Genomic DNA, 22,221 nt, shown 5'->3' on the forward strand with positions numbered 1-22,221 from the left:
GTGGGAGGTGGGAGAAGCCCTCGTCGAGGAAGTCCCGAGTGAGCTCAACCTCGGTCCTCCACCTCGACTTTGCCCACACACGGAGCGTGTTCTCGACGAGGACGGCTACCGGATAGATTGTCTCCGGCGCGATGCACGGACGGCGGAAGGTCGCTCCCGTGTACTGCATCTTCGGAGAGGCAGAGAGGCTCGCTTGGGTGCGTGGTGCTTTGGAGAGGGAGAGGAAGAGAGGCTCGCTTGGTTGGTGTGTGGGAGAGGAAGAGAGGCCCCTTATAAAGAGGTTGGCTCATAATTCGGGTTCCTAATGAATCAGGGCTGCGCGTGGCTAACCGTCTTCAAAAAATAATTAAGCGTATTGACGCGTGAGACGATGGCATGACCTGGGACGATGGCAAAACTGATGTTGCTGCAACGCTGCGAGAGCTGAGACGATGGCAACGCTGAGACGCTGCGATGATGCATTAAAAGGCGTCGACGAGTGAGGTACGTGGAAAGGGGCGTTGGCGAGCGAGCTTCGTGGCGCCTGCATGGTGCATGCATCGCAGGCCTAGACACGCGGGACGACCCAACGGACATTCCAGTGTTCTTATAGCCCGCCGTACGCGTGGAGAAAGGAACCAATCAGGTTGAAGAACGAGGGCGTCCACGGATCGGCCGCGAAACCTTCTAGAAGGCTAGATCGGACGGCTGGCGTTACAGCAGTGAACGGTCCACAATGAAAAATAGAGAAACCCACGAATCGGTCCGGTTTCCTTCTAGAAGAATAGGGTTAGCTGGTCAAAATCAGGCTTTGACCAAACTTAAAATGAGCATAAAAAATTCAAAAAAAGTCGAAAAAATGGAAAACCTTCTCACATAGACTTCTTATGTCATATACTACCGATTCTAGTTGATAAACATGGTCTACATATTGTCCAACAAAAAAACCATGTGTCTAATGTGATATCTCAAACACTGGGGTACAAGTTCGAGGGTGAAGACAAGAGGTTTAGGGTTTTGAACATGAAAAGTTTCAAAAACCTCACCAAAGCTTCATTTTGGAGTGAATAAGAAGGATCCATGTTTAGTTTTCCAATTCCATGTTTCAAACTTGCTAAAATGATGGTCAAATTTAGGTTTGACTAAATTTGAAATGAGCTTAAAAAATTGAAAAAAATCAACAAAATGGAAATCCTTCTCACATAGTCTTCTTATGTCATATACTACCGATTCTAGTTGATAAACATGGTCTACATACTGTCCAACAAAAAAACCATGTGTCTAATGTGATATCTCAAACACTGGGGTACAAGTTCGAGGGTGAAGACAAGAGGTTTAGGGTTTGGAACATGAAAAGTTTCAAAAACCTCACCAAAGCTTCATTTTGGAGTGAATAAGAAGGATCCATGCTTAGTTTTCTAATTCCATGTTTCAAACTTGCTAAAATGATGGTCAAAGTTAGGTTTTACTAAATTTGAAATGAGCACAAAAAATTCAAAAAAAATCAAAAAATGGAAATCCTTCTTACATAGTCTTCTTGTCATATACTACCGATTCTAGTTGATAAACATGGTCTACATAATTTCCAACAAAAAAACCATGTGTCTAATGTGATATCTCAAACACTGGGGTACAAGTTCGAGGGTGAAGACAAGAGGTTAGGGTTTGGAACATGAAAAGTTCCAAAAACCTCACCAAAGCTTCATTTTGGAGTGAATAAGAAAGATCCATGCTTACTTTTTCAATTCCATATTTCAAACTTGCTAAAATTATGGTCAAAGTTAGGCTTGACTAAATTTGAAAAGAGCATAAAAAATTCAAAAAAAAAATCAAAAAAATGGAAATCCTTCTCACATAGTCTTCTTACATGGAATAGATGTGTAGTAAACTTATTTGGCCAATTTATACAAGATCAAGAAAACTTGCTTAGAAATGAGGCCATTTACCCTACCTTTGGAGTTCTTTATTAGCACATTTTGACATGAGTTCCTCAAAACATGTAATCTCATCATTGCAACATCATTCAAACATAGTTCTAACATGTACTCTAATCATTCCAACATCATTCAAACACAAATACAACATTATTCATGAACTTCAGTTGGTTCCCACTCAATCATCTACAAAGCGTTGTGGCTTCTTCTTGGTCCTTGCGCTTCTTGCCACCACTTTGCTCCTTGTGATCCTTGTGCTCATTGCTTCTTTTCTTCTCCTCTTTGTTGTCGGCACCTTAACTACCTCAGAGCTCACTGCCACAACTTTGTTCGAACCTACAACAGAGCTGTACAAAACAAAGGGCGGTAAGATTGTGTCAAGTGATAAATGTACACTAGTATTGGCAAGATTTACATACCAAGTAGAACTCACAACCACAGAAGGTTGGACACCAACATTTGGAGCCTCAATTTGCTCCTCAATTGGATCATCAATTGGATCCTCATTTTGATCATCAATTGGATCATCATTTTGATCATTTTGTGGCTCATCAATTGGATAATTTTGTGGCTCATCAATTGGATCATCAATTGGATCATCATTTTGATCATCACTTGTAGCCTCCACTGGAACCTCATTTTGATCATCAGTTTGCTCATCATTTGAAGCATCGACACACTCTCTGAACGCTGGATCTACTGCGTTATCACAGTACTTAGTGAAATGACCAGACCCACCACACCTTGTGCACTTACGTCACCTCGGTCCAAGTCCAGCTCCTTCGCTGCGAGGTCTAATTCTAATTTTCCTCGGTCTACCTGCTGCTCTCTTCAGAACTGGAGGGCAAAGCTTAAAACCAGGGTCCACTACGTCCCATTGTTGTTTTCCCTCCAAAGCAGGTAAGGTATGTGCATATGTGGCTTTGAACTTTGCAACAGAGTAGTAATCATGCACATACTGTTGTATGTCCCCTGCTTGACCTGACAAAGTAGTGATGAAAACAAGGCATGAATGCATGGCAACCCAGTTATCTGCCATTGCCTACAACTGCAAGTTCTAGCTTCTAAATCCACTGGATATCTCCATTCCCTCTTCTCTTTATCCAAAAAATGATACCTCTGTTGTCATAGCTGAGCAACGAGTCATGTCCATTTCCAAGCCTCTTGTTTTCTGCTTCAATTCATTCATCACGGAAGGGATTATAATGTGTCCCATGAATTTTGCCTCGGCTATTCCTGCACGGACAAGAAATTTTTGCACGTATTCTATCCTTATATTGTCAAGCAAATCCGCCAAATAAAGACCCTTTAGTTTTCGGATCGTTGAGTTGAAAGACTCTGCAAGATTATTATGCACATAGTCAACTTTGCTCACTTCAGTGAATTGGCTTCTGGCCCATAACTTGGAGTGGTGTGTTTCCAAATATTCCTTCACTTTGTCATTTTTGTATAACTGCCTCATGTGATAGTTGTGCTTCTTCACACTGCAAGTCAAAGATATTGGCCACAAATTGTCGGCATACACCTTTCCTTTGAATTTCTTCCCAAAATTTGCAGCAAGGTGACGCATGCATTCCCTATGCTCTACTCCAGGGAACACATTGTCCATGGCTACTTCTAAACCCTTGCAAGCATCTGTATGAATTACCAACTCATTGGGATGGGCAATAGCCCGGCGCAGATTCTGTAGAAACCAAGTCCAGCTCTCCTCAGACTCTGCCTCCAGCACGCCATAAGCAACTGGAAATACAAAATTGTGTCCATCAACTGCACAAGCTTCTACTAACTGTTCTTTAAACCTCCCTATGAGAAAAGTAGCATCAATAGCCAAATAGGGCCTGCAACCTTCCAAAAAAAACCCAGCGACAAGCCTCAAAGCAGACAAAAACCCTTCTAAAGCATTCCTTGGTCATTGTCATTCCCCTCAATGTGTACTCCACGGTGTGGTGATCAATATCTACAATACTACCTGGGTTGGTCTTCTTCACTTCACCCTTAAATGAATACAACAGTTTAAAACTTTTCTACCAATTATCATAAATAGAATACATAGCATGTTGTTTTCCATTGAAAACCCTCATGTAGGGTACCTCTATCTTGAACTTTTCTTTGAGATTCTTCTGCAACTCCTTTGTACCCACTTGATGGTCTTCTGTCACCCACCGTTTTACTTCTTCAGCCACCCATCTTGACTTGGCTCTAGTGATTGTTTCCTTCCACAGGGTTGATTCCAGGCATGTGTGCCTAAAAGGGTTCACGTTGACTTGAAAATTCGTGCTATTTCGCATTTTAGACGCGTGCATCCTCCATGGACAATATTCAGTCGGACAGTGCACTCTGTAACGTACTCTGTCGCTCTTGTCAACTTCAAATGTACGCTCTGCCTTGATGCAGTATGTCACAAGTGCATTTCTACACTCACTCATAGATGCAAAGATGGTACCTTCTTCCACTTGAGGGTTTGCAGGGTCCCATTCAATAGCTGGAAGGTCTTCGTCCTCAACCTCCTGATACGTCTCCGACGTATCGATAATTTCTTATGTTCCATGCCACATTATTGATGATATCTACATGTTTTATGCATACTTTATGTCATATTTTTGCATTTTCCGGCACTAACCTATTAACGAGATGCCGAAGAGCCGCTTGCTCGTTTTACTGCTATTTTTGGTTTCAGAAATCCTAGTAAGGAAATATTCTCGGAATTGGACGAAATCAACGCCCAGGGTCCTATTTTTGCACGAAGCTTCCAGAAGACCGAGGGATAGACGAAGTGGGGCCACGAGGCGCCGCCACAACAGGGCGGCGCGGCCTGGGCCTTGGCCGCGCGGCCCTGGCGTGTGGGGCCTTCGTGTGGCCCCCTGACCTGCCCTTCCGCCTACTTAAAGTCTTCGTCGCGAAACCCCCGGTACCGAGAGCCACGATACGGAAAACCTTCCAGAGACGCCGCCGCCGCCAATCCCATCTCGGGGGATTCAGGAGATCGCCTCCGGCACCCTGCCGGAGAGGGGAATCATCTCCCGGAGGACTCTTCACCGCCATGGTCGCCTCCGGAGTGATGAGTGAGTAGTTCACCCCTGGACTATGGGTCCATAGCGGTAGCTAGATGGTCGTCTTCTCCTCATGTGCTTCATTGTCGGATCTTGTGAGCTGCCTAACATGATCAAGATCATCTATCCGTAATGCTATATGTTGTGTTTGTCGGGATCCGATGGATAGAGAATACTATGTTATGTTGATTATCAATCTATTACCTATGTGTTGTTTATGATCTTGCATGCTCTCCGTTATTAGTAGAGGCTCTGGCCAAGTTTTTACTCTTAACTCCAAGAGGGAGTATTTATGCTCGATAGTGGGTTCATGCCTCCATTAAATCTTGGACAGTGACAGAAAGTTCTAAGGTTGTGGATGTGCTGTTACCACTAGGGATAAAACATTGATGCTATGTCCGAGGATGTAGTTATTGATTACATTACGCACCATACTTAATGCAATTGTCTGTTGTTTGCAACTTAATACTGGAAGGGGTTCGGATGAAAACCTGAAGGTGGACTTTTTAGGCATAGATGCATGCTGGATAGCGTTCTATGTACTTTGTCGTAATGCCCAATTAAATCTCACAATACTTATCATATCATGTATGTGCATTGTCATGCTCTCTTTATTTGTCAATTGCCCGACTGTAATTTGTTCACCCAACATGATATTTATCTTATGGGAGAGACACCTCTAGTGAACTGTGGACTCCGGTCCATTCTTTTACATTGAATACAATCTACTGCAATACTTGTTCTCTTGTTCTCTCGCAAATAATCATCATCCACACTATACATCTAATCCTTTGTTACGAGCAAGCCGGTGAGATTGACAACCTCGCTGTTTCGTTGGGGCAAAGTACTTTGGTTGTGTTGTGCGGGTTCCACGTTGGCGCCGGAATCCCTGGTGTTGCGCCGCACTACATCCCGCCGCCATCAACCTTCGACGTGCTTCTTGGCTCCTACTGGTTCGATAAACCTTGGTTTCTTACTGAGGGAAAACTTGCCGTTGTACGCATCACACCTTCCTCTTGGGGTTCCCAACGGACGCGTGCTGTACGCGTATCACCTCCTCATCATCAATCACAAAAGCCTCATTGTCAGACTCATCTTGGTTTTCAGCCCGACATGGCCGTCGTAAATTCTGCACAACATCAGAATATAGCCTCTCTTCATCATCAAGCTCTTTTTCTGGCGCCGTTGCCGGGGAGGAAAGGTAAACGGCACTCACACACCGGACCCCGGCAACAAGCACTTTTTCTGGCGCCGTTGCCGGGGAGATCAAGACACGCTGCAAGGGGAGTCTCCACAATCCAATCTCTTTACTTTGTTTTTGTCTTGCTTTATTTTATTTACTACTTTATTTGCTGCATTATATCAAAACACAAAAAAATTAGTTGCTAGCTTTACTTTATTTACTGTCTTGCACTCTATATCAAAAACACAAAAAAAAAATTAGTTACTTGCATTTTACTTTTGTTACGGTGTCTAGTTCTGCACCTGTTACTTCTTCACCTGAGGAATTAGTCTTCACTTTTAAACAAGGGGATGAGAAGAGTTTTAAAGATGCTTGGTCCAGAATTTTTACTTCTTATCGTAAAGCTGAACCTCAAATGACTCTAAGTTTGCTCCTTAGTAATTTTTATTTTGGTCTTATGATTCGCTATAGATATGCCTTGGATGCTGTAGTGGGAGGAGATTTCCTTCATTGCAATGGAGATCAATCTTTTAATGCCATAAAGAAGTTGGTTGCATCACATGATTCAGCTAATAACTTTGATTCAGCCCTTATTAGCATTTATAATAGATTAAACACCCTTGAGACAAGTGCATCTCGCTTAAATGAAAATTATAGATATATTCGTAACCGTCTTGATCAAGTTTTAGTGAACTCTGAACCTTCATTATGGAATCCTACTATTAAAATTGTTATCGGTGACCAAACTCTTCATGCCAATTGTGATATTATGTCTGAATTTTGCCAAATGCCTAAGAGTATTCATGAATCTTTGAAACTTTGGGGATCGTTGAAGGGGGAGAAGGAATAATTCTTATTGATAACTCTGTTATAATTCCTAAAGGAATAGCTGCGGGTGTGCATACAACCGTTCTTAGGAGAACAATATCCATTGATTATCTTGTTATTGAATGTGCAGGAACAGGACAAATCACACACGGAAGATCCCTGCTGAAACTATTGGGAGCAGTCATAGATATGGGAGAAGGCACCCTAAAATTCACCTCTACACACGGGGGTAGACATATATTCCCTAAATCAAAGAGTAAGAAAAAGGACAAGAAAGGTAAGGGTAAAGCCCAAGGTAATGTTGATACTGCATCTCTTGATAACACTTGATATACACTTTCTGCGCCTAGCTGAAAGGCGTTAAAGAAAAGCGCTTATGGGAGACAACTCATGTTTTTACTACAGTACTTTTATTTTATATTTGAGTCTTGGAAGTTGTTTACTACTGTAGCAACCTCTCCTTATCTTAGTTTTGTGCATTTTTATGCCAAGTAAAGTCGTTGATAGTAAGGTTCATACTAGATTTGGATTACTGCGCAGAAACAGATTTCTTTGCTGTCACGAATTTCGACCTGCCTCTCTGTAGGTAGCTCAAAATATTATGCCAATTTACGTGCGTGATCCTCAGATATGTACGCAACTTTCATTCCATTTGAGCATTTTCATTTGAGCAAGGCTGGTGCCTCAATAAAATCCATCTTTACGGACTGTTCTGTTTTGACAGATTCTGCCTTTTATTTCGCATTGCCTCTTTTGCTATGATGGATGAATTTCTTTGTTCCATTAATGTCCAGTAGCTTTGTGCAATGTCCATAAGTGTTAAGAATGATTATGTCACCTCTGAACATGTGAATTTTTATTATGCACTAACCCTCTAATGAGTTGTTTCGAGTTTGGTGTGGAGGAAGTTTTCAAGGATCAAGAGAGGAGGATGATACAATATGATCAAGGAGAGTGAAAGCTCTAAGCTTGGGGATGCCCCGGTGGTTCACCCCTGCATATTTTAAGAAGACTCAAGCGTCTAAGCTTGGGGATGCCCAAGGCATCCCCTTCTTCATCGACAACATTATCAGGTTCCTCCCCTGAAACTATATTTTTTTCCATCACATCTTATGTGCTTTGCTTGGAGCGTTGGTTTGTTTTTGTTTTTGTTTTGTTTGAATAAAATGGATCCTAGCATTCATTGTGTGGGAGAGAGACACGCTCCGCTGTTGCATATGGACAAATATGTCCTTAGGCTTTACTCATAGTATTCATGGCGAAGGTTGAATCTTCTTCGTTAAATTGTTATATGGTTGGAATCGGGAAATGCTACATGTAGTAATTCTAAAATGTCTTGAATAATTTGATACTTGGCAATTATTGTGCTCATGTTTAAGCTCTTGCATCATATACTTTGCACCCATTAATGAAGAAATACAAAGAGCTTGCTAAAATTTGGTTTGCATATTTGGTCTCTCTAAAGTCTAGATAATTTCTAGTATTGAGTTTGAACAACAAGGAAGACGGTGTAGAGTCTTATAATGTTTACAATGTGTCTTTTATGTGAGTTTTGCTGCACCGGTTCATTCTTGTGTTTGTTTCAAATAACCTTGCTAGCCTAAACCTTGTATCGAGAGGGAATACTTCTCATGCATCCAAAATCCTTGAGCCAACCACTATGCCATTTGTGTCCACCATACCTACCTACTACATGGTATTTCTCCGCCATTCCAAAGTAAATTGCTTGAGTGCTACCTTTAAAATTTCCATTCTTTACCTTTGCAATATATAGCTCATGGGACAAATAGCCTAAAAACTATTGTGGTATTGAATATGTACTTATGCACTTTATCTCTTATTAAGTTTCTTGTTGTGCGATAACCATGTTCCTGGGGACGCCATCAACTAATCTTTGTTGAATATCATGTGAGTTGCTATGCATGTTCGTCTTGTCTGAAGTAAGGGAGATTTACCACTCATTTAATGGTTAGAGCATGCATAATGTTAGAGAAGAACATTGGGACGCTAACTAAAGTCATGAATCATGGTGCAAGTTTCAGTTTTGGACATATATCCTCAATCTCATATGAGAACATTAATTGTTGCTACATGCTTATGCATTAAAGAGGAGTCCATTATCTGTTGTCTATGTTGTCCCGATATGGATGTCTAAGTTGAGAATAATCAAAAGCGAGAAATCCAATGCGAACTTTCTCCTTAGACCTTTGTACGGGCGGCATAGAGGTACCCCTTTGTGACACTTGGTTAAAACATGTGTATTGCGATAATCCCGGTAATCCGAGCTAATTAGGACAAGGTGCGGGCACTATTAGTATACTATGCATGAGGCTTGCAACTTGTAAGATATAATTTACATGATACATATTCTTTATTACTACCGTTGACAAAATTGTTTCTTGTTTTCAAAACCAAAGCTCTAGCACAAATATAGCAATCAATGCTTCCCTCTGCGAAGGGCCTTTCTTTTACTTTTATGTTGAGTCAGTTCACCTATCTCTCTCCACCTCAAGAAGCAAACACTTGTGTGAACTGTGCATTGATTCCTACATACTTGCATATTGCACTTGTTATATTACTTTACATTGACAATATCCATGAGATATACATGTTATAAGTTGAAAGCAACCGCTGAAACTTAATCTTCCTTTGCGTTGCTTCAATACCTTTACTTTGATTTATTGCTTTATGAGTTAACTCTTATGCAAGACTTATTGATGCTTGTCTTGAAAGTACTATTCATGAAAAGTCTTTGCTTTATGATTCATTTGTTTACTCATGTCATTACCATTGTTTTGATCGCTGCATTCATTACAAATGCTTACAATAGTATGATCAAGGTTATGATGGCATGTCACTCCAGAAATTATCTTTGTTATCGTTTACCTGCTCGGGACGAGCAGGAACTAAGCTTGGGGATGCTGATACGTTGATACGTCTCCGACGTATCGATAATTTCTTATGTTCCATGCCACATTATTGATGATATCTACATGTTTTATGCATACTTTATGTCATATTTATGCGTTTTCCGGAACTAACCTATTGACGAGATGCCGAAGGGCCGATTGCTGTTTTCTGCTGTTTTTGGTTTCGTAAATCCTAGTAAAGAAATATTTTCGGAATCGGACGAAATCAACACCGAAGATCTTATAATTCCCGGAAGCTTCCGAGCACCGGAGAAAGGCGAGAGGGGAGCCGGGGGGCCCACCCCACGGGCGGCGCGGCCCAAGGGGGCGCGCCCCCTAGTGTGTGGGCACCCCGTGGCCCCTCCGACTCCGCCTCTTCGCCTATTTAGTCGTCCCTGACCTAAAACCTCGACCACGTTCGACGAAACCAGAGAAAACCATCCAGAGCCGCCGCCATCGTGAAACTCCAATTCGGGGGACAGAAGTCTCTGTTCCGGCACCCTGCCGGGACGGGAAATTGCCCCCGAAGTCATCTCCACCGCCGTCTCCACCGCCATCTTCACCGCCATCGCTGTCTCCATGATGAGGAGGGAGTAATTCACCCCGGGGCTGAGGGCTCCGCCGTAGCTATGTGGTTCATCTCTCTCCTTATGTGATCTAGTTGAATATCATCTATGTGCTACTCTAGTGATGTTATTAAAGTAGTCTATTCCTCCCGCACGGTGTAATGGTGACAAGTGTGTGCATCGTGTAGTACTTGGCGTGGGTTATGATTGTAATCTCTTGTAGATTATGAAGTTAACTATTGCTATGATAAGTATTGATGTGATCTATGCCTCCTTCATAGTGTGATGGTGACAGTGTGCATGCTATGTTAGTTTTTGGTGTGATTGTGTTGATCTATCTTGCACTCTAAGGTTATTTAAACATGAATATCGAATATTGTGGAGCTTGTTAACTCCGGCTTTGAGGGTTCGTGTAATCCTACACGATTAGTGGTGTTCATCATCCAACGAGAGGGTGTAGAGTAGTCCTATTATGTGATCATTGTTGAGAGTGTCCACTAGTGAAAGCGGGATCCCTAGGCCTTGCTTCCAAGCATCGAATCTCCGTTTGTTTCTTGTTTTGTTGCATGTTTACTCGCTGCCATATTTTATTCAGATTTCTATTACCACTCATACTCATCCATATTACTTGCATCTCACTATCTCTTCGCCGAACTAGTGCACCTATACATCTGACAATTAAGTGTATTAGGTGTGTTGGGGACACAAGAGACTTCTTGCTTTGTGGTTGCAGGGTTGCTTGAGAGGGATATCTTTGACCTCTTCCTCCCTGAGATCGATAAACCTTGGGTGATCCACTTATGGGAAACTTGCTGCTGTTCTACAAACCTCTGCTCTTGGAGGCCCAACACTGTCTACAAGAATAGAAGCACCCGTAGACATCAAGCACTTTTCACGGCGCCGTTGCCGGGGAGGAAAGGTAAAAGGCACTCATACTCCGGTCCAGGTAAAAGTACTTTTCTGGCGCCATTGTGTGTGTGCTCGAAGCTATTTCCTTTAGATCCTGCAATTGCATCTTTTTGTTTCTTGTTTACACTAGTTTGGCATAATGGACAACAATGAGCTTCTTATTTTATTTCCTAAGTTAAGACATGAATTGTGTGATGCGAAAATTAAAGAACCTATGGAACCTCATTTGCATGCTAGTAGCAATGTTATTGGTATGAACGCAATCACTGCTAATGCTATGGATAAGTCTAAGCTTGGGGAAGCTAGTTTCTGTGATCTTTTTAGCTTCCCATCCTTAGAGGAGAAAATTTGTTCTGATAATGCTTTATCTCCCATATGCGATAACTCTAATGTTGCTTGTGATATTTTAAATCCACCTACTGCAAGTACTGCTTTCAAGATACCCATGAAAATTATTGAACGTGTTATTGATAACCGCTATGAAGGGGATGGAACCTGTCCATCCCGGAGATCATTTCTTGTTTTTGCATGGATTATGCGGGTTATTCAAGTGTGCGAGTATCTCCATGGATGAAGTGAGGAAGAAGCTATTCTCTTTTTCGCTGTCTGGTAAAGCGGCGCATTGGTATAAATTGTTGAAGAATAGTCATTCTCTTGGTTGGGAGGAAATTGTACATCTCTTTTATTCTAAATTTTATCCTCCTCATGAAGTGCATATTGATAGGAATTATATCTATAACTTTTATCCTCGTGATGGAGAGAGTATTTCTCAAGCATGGGGGAGATTGAAGTCACTAATGCTCAAATGTCCCATTCATGAGCTTCCCCGTAATGTTATTGTTAACAATTTTTATGCGAGGCTTTCGGGACAACACAAGGACTATCCGGATGCCTGTTCGGAGGGATCTTTCACAAGCAAGGAGGTTGAAGCTAGGTGGGATCTTCTTGATCGGATTGAGGAGAATGCTCGAAGGATGGGAGAACAACAAAGGTGAAGAGTCGGTATAAATTATGATTATGAATTCATTGAAGCTTTTATGGATACTGATAAATTTCGAGATATGAGTGCTACTTATGGTCTTGACTCTCAAGTTGCTGCAAATCTTTATAAAGCCTTTGCTTCTCATTTTGAATTGCCTAAAAAGAATTTTGATAAGTATCATGAACCTTTTAAAGAGGCTTGCATGAAGGATGAAATTGTTGTTAATGATTGCAATAAGCATGCTCAAACTCCTAAGAATGCTATTTCCTATAAGCATGTTAATTTTTGTGGAATGCATAGACCTTGTGGAATTAATCAAATCAAAGATGAATATTGTATCCATCATATTAATGAAAAAACTAGAAAGTGGGCTAGGGCTCTAGATGATCTTGGTAAAAAAAGTTTGTGCCATCTACCCTTTTATTTGTGAAGTTTGCCATGAAGTGGGTCATTTTAATTTTGAATGCTCCACCAGTGATAATTTGAACCCAATGAGTGCTGCAAATTTGTATTGTGATGATGAAATTACTCCTAATCAGCATGATGAACTCACTTTATTTTTGTGGTGTGAAGAGTTATCAAGGAAAATTTATTTGTTAGATATTAATGATCTTGATATTGATGATGTCCTGCATGGGTGTTTTTCTTATTGCATTGATAATAGCCATACAAATACTTACATACAAAATATTTTAGAAGATGACACCTTGCCAAAATATGATAGGACCGCTGTGTGTTTTGAACTAATTAATGAAAAGGAGGAATCCTCCCAAGTTTCTTCTATTGTTTCTGAAAGTAAATCAGGTTATGCGGACAAGCCACCCTTCAAGCCTCTTCCTCCTAAAGAAGGGAACGAGGAGAAGGAGGAGGAGGAGAAGAAGAAGAAGAAGAAGAAGAAGAAGAAGAAGAAGAAGAAGAAGAAGAAGAAGAAGAAGAAGAAGAAGAAGAAGAAGAAGAGGAGGAAGAAGAGGAGGAAGAAGAGGAGGAAGAAGAGGAGGAAGAAGAGGAAGAAGAAGAGGAAGAAGAAGAAGAGGAGGAAGAAGAAGAGGAGGAAGAAGAGGAGGAAGAAGAGGAGGAAGAAGAGGAGGAAGAAGAGGAGGAAGAAGAGGAGGAAGAAGAGGAAGAAGAAGAGGAAGAAGAAGAGGAAGAAGAAGAGGAAGAAGAAGAGGAAGAAGAAGAGGAAGAAGAAGAGGAAGAAGAGGAGGAAGAAGAGGAGGAAGAAGAGGAAGAAGAAGAGGAAGAAGAAGAGGAAGAAGAAGAAGAAGAAGAAGAAGAAGAGGTAACGGCATATCCCCGCGTGAATGAGATAACGCTAGGTAACCGTAAGTATGTTGCTCCTAATGATTATTATGATAATGAATCTGAATACAATGATCTTCCTATGCCCTTTACATACATTAGTGATCATGATTTGAATGAGCACACTACTTTTGATATTGCAAATCTCTGGGAAACTAATTCTGAAAATAATGATGATAATAATTGCCATAGTATCAGTGCTATCCATGCTTCCTCCCATAATGATATAGAAAGCTCTAAGCTTGGGGAAGAGGTGTTTGAAAATCCTTTTGCTACTGATCATTATGTGTTTGATACATCTCCTTCTAATAACAATGATGGTATGGTCACGGATAAACCGACCGTGAAAGATAACTATTCTATTTCTTATGATGACACTGTGCCTCCGACCTTTAATGATTATTATAAAGAATGTTATGATATAGGTTATAACTATCCTTATGAAACTTGTCATAGTTATGATTGGATTGGCAAAAAAAATTCCCTTAATATGCAACTTGTTTACCATGTTCAAATTCTTGATAATAATCCTGCTCCAATTACTATTAATGAGAAGAATTCTGCTTATGCCAAAATTAATGATACTTCTATGCATATGAACCATGATAAGAATGTTTTAAGTGATGGGTATATTGTGGATTTCATCAATGATGCTACTGAAAGTTATTATGAGAGAGGGAAACATGGGTATATGCATCTTAATAATATTAAGTTTCCCCTCTTTATGTTGAGAATCCTGAAGTTACTCGTGTTTTATCCTCTTATGCTTGTCACTTTGTTCTTCATGAATTCATTTGTATACAAGATTCCTTTTCATAGGAAGCATGTTAGGCTTAAATTTGTTTTGAATTTGCCTCTTGATGCTCTCTTTTGCTTCAAATACTATTTCTTGCGAGTGCATCATTAAAACTGTTGAGCCCATCTTAATGGCTATAAAGAAAGAACTTCTTGGGAGATAACCCATGTGTTTATTTTACTACAGTAATTTTGTTTTTTATTTTGAGTCTTGGAATTTGTTACTACTGTAGCAACCTCTCCTTATCTTAGTTTTATTGCATTGTTGTGCCAAGTAAAGTCTTTGATAGTAAGGTTCATACTAGATTTGGATTACTGCGCGTGAAACAGATTTCTTGCTGTCACGAATCTGGACCTAATTCTCTGTAGGTAACTCAGTAAATTATGCCAATTTACGTGAGTGATCCTCAGATATGTACGCAACTTTCATTCAATTTGAGCATTTTCATTTGAGCAAGTCTGGTGCCTCAATAAAATTCGTCTTTACGGACTGTTCCGTTTTGACAGATTCTGCCTTTTATTTCGCATTGCTTCTTTTGCTATGTTGGATGGATTTCTTTGTTCCATTAACTTCCAGTAGCTTTGGGCAATGTCCGAAGTGTTAAGAATGATTGTGTCACCTCTGAACATGTGAATTTTTGATTATGCACTAACCCTCTAATGAGTTTGTTTCGAGTTTGGTGTGGAGGAAGTTTTCAAGGATCAAGAGAGGGAGATGATACAATATGATCAAGGAGAGTGAAAGCTCTAAGCTTGGGGATGCCCCGGTGGTTCACCCCTGCATATTATAAGAAGACTCAAGCGTCTAAGCTTGGGGATGCCCAAGGCATCCCCTTCTTCATCGATAACATTATCAGGTTCCTCCCCTGAAACTATATTTTTATTCCATCACATCTTATGTACTTTGCTTGGAGCGTCGGTTTGTTTTTGTTTTTGTTTTGTTTGAATAAAATGGATCCTACCATTCATTGTGTGGGAGAGAGACACGCTCCGCTGTTTCATATGTACAAATATGTCCTTAGGCTTTACTCATAGTATTCATGGCGAAGGTTGAATCTTCTTCGTTAAATTGTTATATGGTTGGAATCGGGAAATGCTACATGTAGTAATTCTAAATTGTCTTGAATAATTTGATACTTGGCAATTGTTGTGCTCATGTTTAAGCTCTTGCATCATGTACTATGCACCCATTAATGAAGAAATACCTAGAGCTTGCTAAAATTTGGTTTGCATAATTGGTCTCTCTAAGGTCTAGATAATTTCTAGTAAAGAGTTTGAACAACAAGGAAGACGGTGTAGAGTCTTATAATGTTTACAATATGTCTTTTATGTGAGTTTTGCTGCACCGGTGCATCCTTGTGTTTGTTTCGAATAACCTTGCTAGCCTAAGCCTTGTATCGAGAGGGAATACTTCTCATGCATCCAAAATCCTTGAGCCAACTACTATGCCATTTGTGTCCACCATACCTACCTACTACATGGTATTTCTCCGCCATTCCAAAGTAAATTGCTTGAGTGCTACCTTTAAATAATTCAAAATTTATCACCTCTGATTTGTGTCAATGTTTTATAGCTCATGAGGAAGTATGTGGTGTTTATCTTTCATTCTTGTTGGGCAACTTTCACCAATGGACTAGTGGCTTCATCCGCTTATCCAATAATTTTGCAAAAAGAGCTGGCAATGGGATTCCCAGTCCCAAATTAATTAACCTAAATAGACATTCCTCCATAGTATGTGATTGTTGGACGGCACCCGAAGGATTCGGTTGGCCATGGCTTGAGAAAGCAAAGGTGGGGAGGAGTGTCATCATAATAAAACTAAAATAAAAAGGCACTCCTTCATGATACGAGATTGTTGGCAGGCACCCGAGGATTCGGTTAGCCATGGTTTGTGAAAGAAAGGTTTGAAGGAGTGCCACCCAAAAATAAAAATAATTCATGGGAGCCGCTCTTTGAAGGTTTGTCTGGCAAGGGGGTTAGAGTGCCCACTACCATTCGTTGACAACAACAAACACCTCTCAAAATTTTACTTTTATGATCTCTTTATGTTTTCAAAACCAAAGCTCTAGCACAAATATAGCAATCAATGCTTCCCTCTGCGAAGGGCCATTCTTTTACCTTTTATGTTGAGTCAGTTCACCTATCTCTCTCCACCTCAAGAAGCAAACACTTGTGTGAACTGTGCATTGATTCCTACATACTTGCATATTGCACTTGTTATATTGCTTTGCATTGACAAACTATCATTGAGATATACATGTTACAAGTTGAAAGCAACCGCTGAAACTTAATCTTCCATTGTGTTGCTTCAATGCCTTTACTATGAATTTATTGCTTTATGAGTTAACTCTTATGCAAGACTTATTGATGCTTGTCTTGAAACTACTATTCATGAAAAGTCTTTGCTTTATGATTCGAGTTGTTTACTCATGTCATTACCATTGTTTTGATCGCTGCATTCATTACATGTGTTTACAATAGTATGATCAAGGTTATGATGGCATGTCACTCCAGAAATTATCTTTGTTATCGTTTACCTGCTCGGGACGAGCAGGAACTAAGCTTGGGGATGCTGATACGTCTCCGACGTATCGATAATTTCTTATGTCCCATGCCACATTATTGATGATATCTACATGTTTTATGCATACTTTATGTCATATTTATGCGTTTTTCGGAACTAACCTATTGACGAGATGTCGAAGGGCCGATTGCTGTGTTTCTCGCTATTTTTGGTTTTCGAAATCCTAGTAAAGAAATATTTTCGGAATCGGACGAAATCAACACCGAAGATCTTATAATTCCCGGAAGCTTCCGGAGCACCGGAGAAAGGCGAGAGGGGAGCCGGGGGGCCCCACCCCACGGGCGGCGTGGCCCAAGGGGGCGCGCCCCCCTAGTGTGTGGGCACCCCGTGGCCCCTCCGACTCCGCCTCTTCGCCTATTTAGTCGTCCCTGACCTAAAACCTCGACCACGTTCGACGAAACCAGAGAAAACCATCCAGAGCCGCCGCCATCGCGAAACTTCAATTCGGGGGACAGAAGTCTCTGTTCCGGCACCCTGCCGGGACGGGGAATTGCCCCGGAGTCATCTCCACCGCCGTCTCCACCGCCATCTTCACCGCCATCGCTCGTCTCCATGATGAGGAGGGAGTAATTCACCCCCGGGCTGAGGGCTCCGCCGTAGCTATGTGGTTAATCTCTCTCTTTATGTGATCTAGTTGAATATCATCTATGTGCTACTCTAGTGATGTTATTAAAGTAGTCTATTCCTCCCGCACGGTGTAATGGTGACGAGTGTGTGCATCGTGTAGTACTTGGCGTGGGTTATGATTGTAATCTCTTGTAGATTATGAAGTTAACTATTGCTATGATAAGTATTGATGTGATCTATGCCTCCTTCATAGTGTGATGGTGACAGTGTGCATGCTATGTTAGTTCTTGGTGTGATTGTGTTGATCTATCTTGCACTCTAAGGTTATTTAAACATGAATATCGAATATTGTGGAGCTTGTTAACTCCGGCTTTGAGGGTTCGTGTAATCCTACACAGTTAGTGGTGTTCATCATCCAACGAGAGGGTGTAGAGTAGTCCTATTATGTGATCATTGTTGAGAGTGTCCACTAGTGAAAGCGGGATCCCTAGGCCTTGCTTCCAAGCATCGAATCTCCGTTTGTTTACTGTTTTGTTGCATGTTTACTCGCTGCCATATTTTATTCAGAATGCTATTACCACTCATACTCATCCATATTACTTGCATCTCACTATCTCTTCACCGAACTAGTGCACCTATACATCTGACAAGTGTATTAGGTGTGTTGGGGACACAAGCGACTTCTTGCTTTGTGGTTGCAGGGTTGCTTGAGAGGGATATCTTTGACCTCTTCCTCCCTGAGATCGATAAACCTTGGGTGATCCACTTAAGGGAAACTTGCTGCTGTTCTACAAACCTCTGCTCTTGGAGGCCCAACACTGTCTACAAGAATAGAAGCACCCGTAGACATCATACGTCTCCGACGTATCGATAATTTCTTATGTTCCATGCCACATTATTGATGATATCTACATGTTTTATGCATACTTTATGTCATATTTATGCATTTTCCGGCACTAACCTATTAACGAGATGCCGAAGAGCCGATTCTTTGTTTTCTCGCTGTTTTTGGTTTCAGAAATCCTAGTAAGGAAATATTCTCGGAATTGGAAGAAATCAACGCCCAGGGTCCTATTTTTGCACGAAGCTTCCAGAAGACCGAGGGATAGACGAAGTGGGGCCACGAGGCGCCGCCACAACAGGGCGGCGCGGCCTGGGCCTTGGCCGCGCGGCCCTGGCGTGTGGGGCCCTCGTGTGGCCCCTGACCTGCCCTTCCGCCTACTTAAAGTCTTCGTCGCGAAACCCCCAGTACCGAGAGCCACGATACGGAAAACCTTCCAGAGACGCCGCCGCCGCCAATCCCATCTCGGGGGATTCAGGAGATCGCCTCCGGCACCCTGCCGGAGAGGGAATCATCTCCCGGAGGACTCTTCACCGCCATGGTCGCCTCCGGAGTGATGAGTGAGTAGTTCACCCCTGGACTATGGGTCCATAGCATTAGGTAGATGGTCGTCTTCTCCTCATGTGCTTCATTGTCGGATCTTGTGAGCTGCCTAACATGATCAAGATCATCTATCTGTAATGCTATATGTTGTGTTTGTCGGGATCCGATGGATAGAGAATACTATGTTATGTTGATTATCAATCTATTACCTATGTGTTGTTTATGATCTTGCATGCTCTCCGTTATTAGTAGAGGCTCCGGCCAAGTTTTTACTCTTAACTCCTAGAGGGAGTATTTATGCTCGATAGTGGGTTCATGCCTCCATTAAATCCGGGACGATGGCGAGAAAGTTCTAAGGTTGTGGATGTCTTTGTTGCCACTAGGGATAAAACATTGATGCTATGTTCGAGGATGTAGTTATTGATTACATTACGCACCATACTTAATGCAATTGTCTGTTGTTTGCAACTTAATACTGGAAGGGGTTCGGATGATAACCTGAAGGTGGACTTTTTAGGCATAGATGCATGTTGGATAGCGGTCTATGTACTTTGTCGTAATGCCAATTAAATCTCACAATACTTATCATATCATGTATGTGCATTGTCATGCTCTCTTTATTTGTCAATTGCCCGACTGTAATTTGTTCACCCAACATGCTATTTATCTTATGGGAGAGACACCTCTAGTGAACTGTGGATCCCGGTCCATTCTTTTACATTGAATACAATCTACTGCAATACTTGTTCTACTGTTCTCTGCAAATAATCATCATCCACACTATACATCTAATCCTTTGTTTACAGCAAGCCGGTGAGATTGACAACCTCGCTGTTTCGTTGGGGCAAAGTACTTTGGTTGTGTTGTGCAGGTTCCACGTTGGCGCCGGAATCTCTGGTGTTGCGCCGCACTACATCCCGCCGCCATCAACCTTCGACGTGCTTCTTGGCTCCTACTAGTTCGATAACCTTGGTTTCTTACTGAGGGAAAACTTGCCTCTGTACGCATCACACCTTCCTCTTGGGGTTCCCAACGGACGCGTGCTGTACGCGTATCACCTCCTCATCATCAATCACAAAAGTCTCATTGTCAGACTCATCTTGGTTTTCAGCCCGACATGGCCGTCGTAAATTCTGCACAACATCAGAATATAGCCTCTCTTCATCATCGATGTATTCAGGCTCCACTTCTCTTGGGACCCTACTGCTGGTGCCCATGTTTGATGAGCCACCACGTCGCCTTGCACTAACTGAAGCTCCCCTAACTGAACTGTTCTAGCTAGAGCTGCCATTATGACGACATGAATCTGTCCGAGAAGGTCCAACTGCCAGCACAACCACATCATTTTGCAGCCTCACGTGAAATTGATCTTTCTCCTTATGCTTAGAAAACATGGTAGCGAGCTCTTCATCATTACTAACTTTCACCCAATCACTTCCCCCATCGTAGTATTTGAATTCCACTTCATCATGCATACCCCAAGGATATGGGCCGCAAATTACCTCCCCAAATTGTCTAAAACTCTAATTACAATCCATTGGCAACCGATAATCAAACCCTCCTTGGAATTTCTTTTGATCCTTTGCATCCACTATGAATCGCTCCCTTCTAATGTTCACTAAGAAAGCAAACCGCAATTCCAGAGAGGCAATGAGCACACCAAAAGCAAAATCAAACGCAATGAACACTCCATGTCAAATCGACTGTTGCACTACACAAAAAAGCTCAATAGGAACAAGGCTTACCCCTCGGGAACCCAGTCGTGGACGCGGCGGGTCTCCGGCCCGGCGCCTGCCTCGCCAAGGTCGTCGCCGCCACTAGCTATTTTGTTGAGCAGGTGGAGGGCGCAGTGGCGGAACGAGCGACTATGTCGCAAGACGGTGGGGGCAGAGCAGGTGCTGCTGGAGGCGGTGACGGTGAAGCAGGTGTCCACATGGGATGGCCGCGCGGCAGCACAGGTCGTGGCGGCGCAGGTGGTGCCGGCAGGGGCGCGGGTGGTGGTGGGTGCAGCGGATCGGTGTGTGGCGGGAGCAGGGGTAGTTCGGTCTCCACCCTATTTGTCATTGCACGGTCCTACCTGTAAGATCCGGCCCCACTTTCAATAACGGCACGAGATGGAAACGTTTCAAGCCTGACCGTTTAGCCTCGATAGAGCAGCTGCGTCATAAGCGGTGGCAAAACTGAACACCATTCTGCTCTAGTGGCAAAACTGAGTGTTGCGCGGTCTAGTAGCAAACCAATAATTAACCCTTCTTTGAACCCGTCGGCCGGCCAGCACATGGAGGCAATACGTCCGAGCGCCTAAGCTGGATGTTTAGTCCCCGTACTGCTTATTAAGATAACAAAACACGTTGACAGATTCTTTATATAGGGCGTCTGATGTTACCAAGAGAATTACTTACCTGGACGGGGTTAATGGGCGATCAAGAAGATCCTTGGCCTGGATTAGTGACCTCCATTGCAATTAGGAAGAGCACTAGTCCACCATCTCCTCCTGAAGAAGAATGGACGTCATAATTTGTGATAGTGGGGGCCCTACCAATTTTCAATTCAAATTATTATTTTGAAACTGAACTGAATGTTCCCTAAATCTGAATTTGCTTAATGCAATTCTTCAGCTCAAGGTAAATAGGAGCAAGCAACGCAAAGCAGGCTCAAGTAACCTTTAAGCTTTGGGCCAAGCAGTTTGACATTGATAGATGCATTGCAATTTTTTATGTTGAAAAGTTTATGACTGAGCAAAGGAGAATATACGTCATAATTTGTGATAGAGGGGTACATGTTCGCGTCGCTCCTGCCAACTGTAACTCAAATTGGTCAAAATGATTAATATTTACAAATTTGAATGTTGCCTAAATCTGAATTTGCTGAAGGTAAACACGAGCAAAGACTATAGGGAGCTACTGCAAAGCAGAACAGGCCCTGGTCGCCCCTTGGCTTTGGGCCAACCAGTTGGAGATTGATTTAAGCATACACGCTTGTCTCTGTGTGATTATTGTTATTTCTGATATAATATGCAGTTTATTATAAATTTGCGCACGATATTTTTTTTCCATTGTAGAACGTTCTGGGTGTATCTTACCGAACGGCCTGGAAAGTCCTGGACGTCTCATACTGAAGTGACCGGGAGTTCTGCGTTTCAGTGCATTCGGGGAGTTTCTAGCTGACAGCTTTCGGCGCTTATTAAAGGTACCGACGCTCAGCATATCCATTGCTAACTGCAGCTCGTTTACAAGAGGGAACATTGTCCTG

General features: G+C 42.1%; 1 pseudogene; it reads left to right on the forward strand.

Moving 5' to 3' along the window:
• The first annotated feature begins 21,363 nt into the window (after nucleotides 1–21,363).
• Nucleotides 21,364–21,508, forward strand: LOC124650825 (annotated as a pseudogene).
• Nucleotides 21,509–22,221: the final 713 nt, after the last annotated feature.

This window comes from Lolium rigidum, chromosome 4, assembly GCF_022539505.1.
Source record: "Lolium rigidum isolate FL_2022 chromosome 4, APGP_CSIRO_Lrig_0.1, whole genome shotgun sequence".
Lineage (NCBI taxonomy): Eukaryota > Viridiplantae > Streptophyta > Magnoliopsida > Poales > Poaceae > Lolium > Lolium rigidum.